Source organism: Stenella coeruleoalba (genome assembly GCF_951394435.1).
Source record: "Stenella coeruleoalba genome assembly, chromosome: 13".
Classification (NCBI taxonomy): domain Eukaryota; kingdom Metazoa; phylum Chordata; class Mammalia; order Artiodactyla; family Delphinidae; genus Stenella; species Stenella coeruleoalba.
The window spans coordinates 70456074-70468263 of NC_137159.1; the positions used below are offsets into that span (position 1 = coordinate 70456074).

At 35.8% G+C, this 12190-nt stretch overlaps 1 protein-coding gene across 9 annotated transcripts in view; it reads left to right on the top strand.

Moving 5' to 3' along the window:
* DTNB (dystrobrevin beta) overlaps positions 1 to 12190 on the top strand; it is a 242703-nt gene that overhangs the window by 107151 nt on the left and 123362 nt on the right. The gene's annotated exons all lie outside the window — the stretch shown is intronic.

A 12190-nucleotide genomic window follows, 5' to 3' on the forward strand; every position in this document is an offset into this window, starting at 1 on the left:
TTGAATTCCAACAGATCTGTATTTGTTGGAATTTTTTTGTTTCTTTTTTTCCTGAAAAGGAGGCTGAAACGATTTGCTGCTCAAAAACTAAGTTACTGCTGTTCTTTACATAACTCCAGCCTCAGCTATCATTGAACCATTTGAGATAACGGTGGTTCCTTTTTTGTGGGTCAAGAGCTTGTAATTTATAAGCATGTTTCAGAAGCCATATGTGAACTGATTACTTTTTATTCTACCTAGCCATATTCTCATAACTGTCAGAGAGCTCATACTCTCAAATCTTGGAAGAGTAATAAAAAATTACATGGACGGGCTTCCCTGGTGGCGCAGTGGTTGAGAGTCCACCTGCCGATGCAGGGGACACGGGTTCGTGCCCCGGTCCGGGAAGATCCCACATGCCGCGGAGCGGCTGGGCCCGTGAGCCATGGCCGCTGAGCCTGCGCGTCCGGAGCCTGTGCTCCGCAACGGGAGAGGCCACAGCAGTGAGAGGCCCGCGTACCGAAAAAAAAAAAAAAAAAATTACATGGATTACATTTCTCTCATACATTAATCAGTCAAAATTATAGCTTTACAAATTAAGTTCAACTGGAGCTTAGCAACTGTAAATTTTTTACCTTCTAAAGCAGTTATTCTGAATCCTTTAAAAAATAATATATCATAAGGGATATTATGAATTTTCAAAATATATTTTAAATAAACTTTAATAAACAAAAAAGAACTGGGAATTCCATTTCAGGGTGATGGTCTGAGGACATGCTATCACCTTTCCATCTTGCCTCAGATACTTAGAAATGATAGATTAGGATTTTAAAAATAATTTGCAATTACACTAGAGGGGAAAAAAAGAAGGAAAACCCACAGCAGCTCCCAGATGTGCAGAACCCCCATGAAAAGTGTATGGGATCAGTTTACAAAAGAAAACCTTGTTTCAAAACAAAGGCAGGAAACTATTGCTTCTCAGGATAGGAGTAGCATCTAGAATGTTCCTGCTTGGAAAGTTGATATGAGCAGCTGAGAGGGGCTCAGGGCAAGTGACAGAGTGACTCTGGTACTATAGCCTGGTGATGCAGGTGTCGCCGGCAGATGTAGTGTACATAGGACCTTAGGTTGGAGAGGCAGGGCTGGGGTCCAGGTGCTTGGTGAATTCCAGGAGAATAGGGGTCCCATGTTCATAAGACTAACTACAAAGCTTTTCCATGAGGTGTCACCTTCTGTCCCTCCTTCATTCTCACTGAAAACAAGTCCTACTTCTCCCCTCCAGGTAAGCAGTGCACACAGATAGTGTAGACTGTCTCAACAGAGAGCCTTAACTACAAAGATGAGCACTTCATTAAAAATCACTAAAAACTGTCATGCAAAGGAGATAACAGAGTTTATTTTGGACATAGAATTCATAGAATAAGCAGAACTAGATTTAAAAATATGTACAGTTGAACTCTTGGAGAGATATGAGCAGTTATTTTATCTACCAAAAATTAAGTATTGATACTGGAAATTATCAATTTCCAGTATCAAAAATAAGTATTGATACTGGAAATTAAAATTTTGATTGTCAAAATAAGAAATTCATTAATTGGGCTGATTAACTGTGTCTATAGCTTAAGAGCAGATTTGTGAGCTGGATACTGGAGCAGAGAATTGTTCCTAAGCACATCACAGAAGGATACAGTAATAGAAAAAAAAATTAAGACATGGAAGTTAGATTGAGGAATGCCATCTAATACGAACTCCAGAAAGAGGCTGAAGAGAATGCAGGGAAATGATATTTAGAGAAGCAGTAGATCCAGTTTCAAGATGGTTGACCAAACACATACTCCCTCTTACCCTTTCTGCACCAAACCCATAGAAATGATAAGGAATTAATTTGATTAATAAATTCCCTTTCAAGATTGAAAAGAAAAGGAATATTCCTGACCTGAAGCAATAAAACATCTTTAAGTGAAGGAGTTATACATTAAAGGAGAAGTTGCAGAAAGGAACTGCTTACACTGCCTGTTTGAGGCCATCACTACTGCCAGGACCCTGAAGCTCTCTGCTGATTTTGTCAGAACAGGTTCAGCATGCAGCCTCTGGCCAGGATGCCACTATTCGCTAAGATGGCAAGTGAGCAGTCCCATGGGAGATGTTTACACGGCCATGAAAACCCAGAGGAAGCTTAGCACAGTGAAATATAAACAGCAGAACTACACCCTGTGGGGTAGAACAGTCAGAAAGAAACTTTAAAAATAGGTCAATCTAATTTTCTTAGAGGACCAGGGGTAGACTTTCATGATTAATACAAGAAGTGGAAGTTATGAAACTATAAATAATGAAAATGAAAAACGTAGTTGTCAAACAAACTCACCAGATGGGCTGCATTGCAAACTGGATATAGCTAAAGAACAGATTATTGAGCTGAAAGATCAGGGCAAGAGATTCTCCCAAAACTCAGCATCAAGAGGTAAGAGAGTATCCTTTAAAAAAAAAAAAAAAAAGAGAGTATGAAACAAAGATTGAAGCATTTAGATTCATGTAGAAGTTCCAACATTTATCTAATAGGAGTTGCAAGTGAAGAAAATTGACAAGAGACAATGTTTGAAGAAATAATGTATGAAAAATTTCCAAAACTTAAAAAATATGAGCCCTTAGGTAGAAGGCCTACTAACTGAAGGAGAATACATTTTAAAAAGAACCAGCATAGTCAGCACCTGCATACATCCTAGTGATAATGATGAAGAGAAATTCCTAGGTGACAGTAGAGAGAAAAGACTGATGGTCTACAAAAGAATAAGAATCCAGATGACATTAGACTTTATCACTGGTTTTGAGAAACAACAGCAGAATGTCTTCAAGGTGCTGAGAGAAAATAAATTTGAACTTAAAATTCTATTCTCACCCAAACTATCTTTCAACAGCAAGGACACTACAATAACATTTTCATAATTTAAGGACTTTGAAAGACCTTTGCTGAAAGAACTATTTAAAGATACACTGCAGTAAGAAAAAAAAATGAACCAAGAAGGTAGTAATGGGATTTAAGAAAAAAAAGGAAGCAGAGAAATCAAAAACAATATTGAATATAAATAAATATTGGTTATAGAATATATGACGATTTTTAGTAAGTTGTAACTTAAATCAACAAAAATAGCAACATGGAATTTGTGGTTGGGGGAGTGATAAAGGGAATTAAAAGCACACTAAAGATTTCAGGAGGAGGATAATAAAATGTAATTAATTCTAACTTGTAAGAAACTATAATTTTAAATATGCATTAAAAACTTAAGGGTAACCACTTGAAGAATTAGATATAAAATATAAACCTTAAAACTATTAGAAGAAAAAATGTAGCAGAAATAACCTTGACCAATCCAATAGAAGACAGGAAAAGAGAAAAAGAGAAAATCATGGTAAAATAGAAAACACAAAATAAGTTGCTAGGAATACATTTACGCATACGTAACAGTAGTTAAAGTAAATGAAAGTGAATTAAACTCACCTACTAAAATGATAAAAACTCTCAGATTTATCAAAATGACAAAAACCACATGCTCTTTCAGAGAAGATACACAATTGATAATAAAGGGATGAAAAAGGTAGTATAAAATATTAGTATGAGACAAAACAAGGCAAACAACATTGGAACGGACATAGGTGGGGAATTTAAAATGCTAAAAAGTATAATTTGTAAGAGTTGGTATCAGTTATAAGCCTGTTTGTCCTGCTCTTGATAACACTGCATGTTTAAGTATGTACATATGTGTATAAATTCATACATTTACAAATTACTGCCGAGGCTTTCTAAATGGTATTCCTGATTCTGCCCTTGTTACCTTCAGTTTATTCTAAGTATAGCAGCCAGAATGATCCTGTTAAAAATGAGATCCTTGCTTGCTCAATACACTCCAATAGCTTCCCATCTTGTTCAGGGTAAAGGTAGACTAAGCTAATTGTAGCCTCCCATCCCCAGTGACAAACATGCATGTAGGATGAAATATAACAAAACTGAAATGCAGAATTGAACTTGAATAAAAGAGAAATTCCTGGCTATCAAAAATTAAACCCCAAATTGGTGTCCCCAGGATTTATCAGATGGGATACTGGATTTAGGCCAGTGGTTGGGGTTAGTGCCTCCATGGAGTAGGAAATGTAACTTGGGTCCAACTCAAGATGAGTAGAACTGGTATTTTTGTAAAAGCTGGAATTTGAGAAGGGCTGCCTCCTTGTGAAAGAGGGGCTAAAAATATTCCAGTGGCCCAGAGATAGTACAAATAGGACTCCCATACAAAAAAAGAGTCTCTGCTAAAGGTGAGCTTATCATCAAATATTGCAAACTCAATTATAAAACAATCTACTATGAGGGAGAATCAGCAAACACAACAAACAGTAGCTTTAGTATGCCAAGGACTTCAGAAAATGGTACACTTTAAAAATTAAAGGAGTAAGTCTAGGAATAGTGACATTTCAAAAAGGAACAAGTCAAGATGAAAAAGGAACAAATTGAATTTCTACAAATAAAAAATAATAAGGTTAAGCTCAATAGAGGGGTTAAATAGCAGATTACAGACAGCTACAGCAAAAATTAGGGAATGGAAAATAAGTCTGAGGAAATTAACCAGGATACAGAATATTGAACACAGATATAGGGAAATGGAAAATGTGACAGGCAATTGAAGGATTTGAAGGATAGAATGAAAAGGTCTACCTAGAATTCCATACCTATCTAATCTAAGAGCAAAGAAGGAATATATATTTTCAGAAAAAGTCTCAGTGGGTTTGTCACCAATAGACCATTGCTAAAGAAACTAACAAAGGATATGTTTTGGGGAAAAAATGAATTGAAGCAATAAGGAAGAAATGGAACATAAGAAGGAATGGTGCACAGCAGAATTGGCAAATGTGAGTAAATTTAAATAAGCACTATATGTAAATAATAATGACTAATAATTTTATTGGTCTTAAAATAAGATGCAGCTAAAGTACTAATTAACTATGACATTAATATAGTTGGGGCATGGTTAGAGTTAAAGGATTTGAAGTTACAGGATGAGAGTACAGATACTGTTTAAGACGGTGGTAAAATGTTCACATTAAATGAGTTAGAGGAGGTTCCTGACTTCTCTTGGGGATTTAATAGGCTTATGTTTCTGTTTGAATCTATGAGTTCTCATCACAAGGAAAAAATATTTTTTTCTTTTTCTTTTATTTTGTATCTATATGAGGTGATGAACGTTCACTAAACTTAACTGTGGTAATCAGTTCATAATGTATGTAAGTCAAATCATTATGCTGTACATCTTAAATTTATACAGTACTGTATGTCTATTATATTTCAGTAAGAAAAAAGAAAAAAAAAGACATACCAAGCCAAGAACTAACCAAAAGAAAACTGGTGAAACTATATTAACCTCAGAATATAGATTTCAGGGCAAAAATCTTTAGGAAAGAGATTAAAATGTTATATTTCATGTTATATATATTTTATTACAATAAAAAAATCTTCACCAGAGGTAAAGTTTACAAACGATAAAAAGATGACATTAACAGTTATACATAGATATACAACTAATAGCATAGCTTTAAAATGTGTAAATAAAAATTAAGAGCACAATAAGAAATTTAAAATACATTATTAAAATGGGTAATTTTAATGCACTTCTCTCAACAGTTGTTAGACTCATTAGACAAAAAACACAATGTAGAAAATTCGAATGTATCCAGCAATTAATGGTTGCACATTCTTTTCAAACATACAAAACTTGACCACATAAATGAAGTCTCAGAAAAGAATTAGTGTCGATTATAGTGCATTTGAGCTAGGAATCAATAACAAAAAGATAAGAAAACAACCGTACATTGGTTATTGAAAGATTAGTTGAAATGAACAAACTCCTAAAACAACCTTGCTTTCCAAAACTGATCTAAGATAGAATAAAACCTGCAAGTATTAGTATAATCATTAAAGAATTTGAACTAGTAGCTTAAAATATTTCTACAAAGGAAACAACCAGGCCTTAGTGACTTTACATAAGTTTCAACAAACATTCAAAGAAAAAAATTCCAGTATTATAAAAATCTCCCAAATTCTAGAAAAACTAATGAGCATTCTGATTTCATTTTTGAGGCTAGAACTACCTTGGTACCAAAACCTTACGAGGACAACAGGAAAGGAAAATTACAAGCCATTCTAATGAAGGCAAATAAAAGCCTAAACAAAGTATTAGGAAACCCAACTCAGCGGTGTATACAAAAGATCATAATCACACTGGTTTTATTCCAGCAATTAAAGATAGATTATTATAATTTAGCCATATTCATAAGTTGATGGATTAAATCTGTATAATCATCTCAAAAGACATGTAAAACAGTGATTAAAACCTCATATCCACACAGACATACACTGCACTTTAGCAGTCTAGGGGTAGAAGAATTTCCTTAACCTAATACATATAGGATATTTATAAAAACATAGTATCCATTATATTTACTGATGAAATGTCAGGAGTATTTGTTTTGAGATTGAAATCTTAAGATTTTAAGATTGAAAACAAAACAAGGAGGCTTGCTATCACCACTTCTATTCAACATTTTCTTGGAGGTCCTAAAGCAGCAGAGTAAACAAGGAAAAGAGATAAAACGTATTTTAATTGGAAGGAAGCAAAGTTATCATTATTTACCGATGACTGTTAATGTAGAAAGATTGAAAGAATCTCCAAATCATTAGAATTAAAATAGAGTAGGGGCAATAAAAGTAAAAATAGATAAATTGGACTACATCAAAATTTAAAACTCCTGTGCATCAAAGGACACATCAACATAGTAAAAAGGCAAGCTATGGTATGGGAGAAAATATTTGCATATCATATATCTGATAAGGGGCTCATATTCAGATTATATAAAGAACTCCTATAACTTAAGAACAATAAAAAGCAAATAACCCATTAAAAAATTGGTCTAAAGGAATTATTTAAAGGAATAGACATTTCTCCAGAGATGATATATAAATGGCCAATATACTTAACTGTACACTTAAAAATGGTTGAGATGGTAAATTTTATGTTATGTGTATTTTACCAAAATTTTTAAAAATAAGAGAGCAAGGTTTCTGAATATAAAATCTTTCTATAACTAGAAATAAATAACAGATACATATATCCTTTATAAACAAGAATCTGTAACTTTATTGAAAGATATTTAAAAAGGCTTAGGGGAATTCCCTAGTGGGATCTAGTGGTTAGGACTCCGCACTTTCATTGCCAAGGACCCGGGTTCGATCCCTGGTTGGGGAACTAAGATCCTGCAAGCTGCGTGGTGTGGCCAAAAAAAAAAAAGAGGCTAAATACATGAGGGGATGAACATATTCACGGAAAGGAATGTTCAGTGTGTGAACTGACATGTGAAGATGTCAGTTCTCTCGAGAATTGTCTATATATTCAATCAGTTCCCATCAAAATCCCAACAGGATTTTTTTTTTGTGGTAAATGGACAGACTGATTGTAAAATTTAATTGGAAGTGTGAAGGGTCAAGAATAACAAAGACTCTCCTAATGAAGAATGAAAGTTTGGGGCACTGGTACTACCTGAAAAGATAAGAGGAAACTGTAACAATTAAATCATCATCATACTGGTACAGGGATAGAAGTAGAATATCTATCTTGTAGGAGAAGAATGGATTGTTTATTAAGTGATCCTGAAGCAACTGATTATCCATATTGGATACAACTGGATTATTTCCTTATACCTATCAAAGAAATCAGTTCTAAGTAGATTCAAACTTAAATATGAAAGATAAAAACTATGGAACAATGAAGACAATCTGGGAGGATATCGTTATGACATCAGGGAGGGGAATATTTCTTAAGATACAAAAGGCACAAAATAAGAAAGAAAAGATTAATAAATTGGGACTACTGTGTATTTAAAGATGACCATTCATTAAAAACAATAGAGTGAAAAACCTTAAAGTGAAAGTTGTTTGTAAGATATAACTTCTGTACGGTTAAAATACAAAAATACATAGAACTCTTACAAATCAGTAAGATAAAGACAAACCCAGTGAAACACTACGCCAAAGACAGGAACAGGCATTTCACAGACAAAGAAATACAAATGGCCCATAAACATTGGAAAAGATGCTCAATATTTCTAGTAATAAGGGAATTGCAAATTAAAAGCCCAATAACATTTGTCACCCACCAGATTGGCAAATGTTAGAACGTCTGACTGTAACAAGGGTTGGCCAGAATGTAGAGTCAGGAAGTCCCTCACATAGCTGATGGGAGTGGAAATTAGCGTAACCACTTTGTAAAAGCAAATTGGCAGTGCCTAGTAACACTGAATGTCATAATTTATGACCCAATAATTCCACTCTTAGGAAATTCTTTTACATGGCCAGCAGGAGACACGGACAAGAAAGTTTTATAGCAGCATTGTGACTGAGAGGGAACAAAGGGAAACAACCCAAATATATAAATTATGATGTAACTGAGCAATGAAATACAATCAAGCCATGAAAAAATGAGTGAATTTTATCAACATATGCATCAACATGGATGAATTGTAATATAATTTTGAGTAAAAGAAGCCAGTTGCAGAAAAAATATATATGTAAATCTATATAGGTTTTAAGCATGTATTAAATAAATCATGTATTTTTTATAGTACATAATTGCTAAAATAGTAAAATCAAGGAAATGATTAGTACAAACTCCAGGATACTGATAACCAGGAGAGGTGCGGGTATGGTGGGAGTGGACTGTATTAGATAAGGGCTCACAGCCAGGCTTCCAAGTGACCATAATGGTATATTTCTCAGGCAGAATAGTGGGTAGATGGGTATTTGTTTTATCACTTTTTAGACTGTACACCCACATTTTATATACTTTTGAAGTATTCTTTTTTAATGTAAGCTGTAATTTTTTTTCCAAGGTGACCTTACTTTATTTATTTTTAACATCTTTATTGGAGTAGAGTTGCTTTACAATGTTGTTAGTTTCTGCTGTATAACAGAATGAGTCAGCTCTATGTATACATATATCCCCTCCCTCTTGCGTCTGCCTCCCACCCTCCCAATCCCACCCCTCTAGGTGGTCACAAAGCACCGAGCTGATTTCCCTGTGCTATGCGGCTGCTTCCTACTAGCTATCTATTTTACATTTGGTAGTGTATATATGTCCATGCTACTCTTACTTCGCCCCAGCTTCCCCTTCCCCCTCCCTGTGTCCTCAGGTCCATTTTCTACGTCTGCATCTTTATTTCTGTCCTGCCCCTAGGTTCTTCAGAACCTTTTTTTTTTTTTTTAAGATTCCATATATATGTGTTAGCGTATGGTATTTGTTTTTCTCTTTCTGACTCACTTCACTCTGTATAACAGACTAGGTCCATCTACCTCACTACAAATAACTCAATTTTGTTTCTTTTTATGGCTGAGTAATATTCCATTGTATATCTGTGCCACATCTTCTTTATCCATTCATCTGTTGATGGACACTTAGGTTGCTTCCATGTCCTGGCTATTGTAAATAGTGCTGCAATGAACATTGTGGTGCATGTCTCTTTTTGAATTATGTAACCTGTAATATTTTTAAGAGATGGTAGGAAATGTTTTGAAATTAGGTAAAGTGGATGAAGGTATTGAAAATGCACAAAGATTGAAAATCATTGCCTAAGAGGGTTTGGAGGAGATCTGATTTTCTAGGTTAAGGCGTCCCCGTATATCAGTGTGAGGGTTCAAGTGAGGGGAAAGGTACAAAGACCTGTCAGAACATCTCTGGCCTAGTGGCTTAAACGAAGTGTGGAGTCACCAGTCCCTACACCTGGATTGCTTTTCTTCCTCCCTCACTCCCTGCACTTCTGTAAATACTTAGTGACTGACTGCCAAGTCCTGGGCATTGTCCTGGGGGCCGAGTAGCCAGAAGAGGTAATGTCCCTGTCTCGGCACTTACAGTGGTTTTCGAACTCTTGCTCACACACTTAGTTAATCTTAGTTTCCTAACGTAGCTCCACAATGAAATCACTTTAGGCCCATATTGTAATTCATGCATTGAGGTCTTTTTAAGGAAATCATTTATCTACCAATTTAGACAGCCTAATTGAATGCATTATCTTTAAATTTTCAGGATAATGTTCTTTTTGGTTTGATCCTAGCCCTTAGATAATTCCTATATATGTTTATTTCCAGTCTTCTTCTCCTTCCCATACATATCAAGCATCTCTTGATGTACTCTACGTGGAGTTGGCTTTGATGTATTGATGTTACCTTTCTCTCTTTCTTTTTGAGACTTGAAATGGGATCTAATCTTAAACCTTGACTTGGAGCAGTATTTTTGAAAGCACAACAAGCATGCTGCTAGAGAATATTAGGTGATACAAAGGGAAACATTTTTTATTTTAACAGTCTTATTTTAATGTTTATGGTAAAATATACACATGAAACCTGTGATTTCATGGCTATTATAATCCATCTCACATAGAATGCATGAATTAATGGCCCAGGTGGTTCTCAGATGTAGCAAAAAATCACGAAATGAGTACATGGATTACACATGTAGTGTTTAGTTGTAAAGGTGAATTAAGATATTCTCTGGTGTCCTCTGATGGTCTCCTACTCATATCATAACTCTCAAAAAAATTAAGCTTATGTGGTTTAGCCAGGAAAAAGCAATCTAGAAAATTCATCTAGGCAAATAATTTATTCAAATAACATATTCTGGTGTAGGTCAGGTTCTGGAAATACACAGCTGAGTAAAATGTAGATCCTACCCTTCAAGACCACTGGTCTAACAGAGATAGGCATGTAAATTTAAAAGTGCAGCGTAGCATTGGAACAGTGCAACAGTGGAAATGTGTACTTGGCGAGTGGGTAGCTTGGAAAGATGGGTGCCGACTTACGGAGCAGTGAGGAAAGTCTTCATAGGGGAAGGGAGGCTTGCAACTAAGCAGCCTTGAGAGATGAGCAGAAAATTTAAAGAGAAACAGATTGGGAAAGGGAGATCTCAGAAAGGCACGTGCCAAGGTACAGAGATCTAAGAGAACATGGTACATTGGGTTAACTGAGCAGCCTGATGTTTATGCTGATGTGGGGTGAGAGGTGAGGACAGAGTGGGGAGCCGGAGATGAAAGCTCCTAAGTGAGCTGTGATGGCGTGGATTTAGATCTTAGTCTATAAATGATTATCAGCCTTTGCAAGATTTTAAGCAGAAGACTGCATGATGTCTGGGGCAGTGTAGAAGATGGAGCAGAGGAAGAAGAATCAGAGTCATGTTACAGCTAGTCATTGGGCAAAGGGATGATGGAGAGCAGTTGTGGGGAAGTTCAGAATTTCTGCGTTGTGTAGCTTCATATAATTTTCAGGAGATTAGATTACATATAGATTTCCCCCACAATTTAATGTGTTGAAGGGGATGGTAGTAGGTGATTTGGAGCCAATATATGAAGCTTCTGAAGAGAATGGTATTATTCAGTCTGTTAGAAACAAGGTATTAAGTAACTTTCCCTATATAGTCTTAAAGGTAAATAGATTTTGGCTTATTTTCTGTTAAAATATATGTAGGCAGCATATAAAAGTTAAGTGGAGATGTGCTACTGATGAGACACACAGCTGCAAACAAGGTCTATTTTCTAATTAAAGTAGTACTACAGTAATACACTGCAGAGACAGAAGAATGAAATATTTAAACTTTTGCGACTAGTATCCTGCCAAGAAAATCTCAGATAACAGTATTATTTAAAAGGAATTGGGGGCCTTCTCTGGTGGCGCAGTGGTTAAGCATCCTCCTGCCAATGCAGGGGACATGGGTTCGAGCCCTGGTCCAGGAAGATCCCATGTGCTGCAGAGCAACTAAGCCCGTGCACCACAACTACTGAGCCTGCGCTCTAGATCCCGCAAGCCACAACTACTGAAGCCATGTGCCACAACTGCTGAAGCCCGCACGCCTAGAGCCCGTGCTCTGCAACAAGAGAAGCCACCGCAGTGAGAAGCCTGCACACTGCAACAAAGAGTAGCCCCGCTCACCGCAGCTAGAGAAAGCCCGTGCAGCAATGGAGATCCAACGCAGCCAAAATATAAATAAATAAATAAACTAATTAATTTTTTAAAAAGTGTCCTTTAAATATGGGTTTCATATTCTACATATCTTAGTCGTGGCATATTGTTTACTTTTGTGCATATTTACTATTATACCTTAGGCCTGCTAGTCTTTGGATTTAGTGTGTA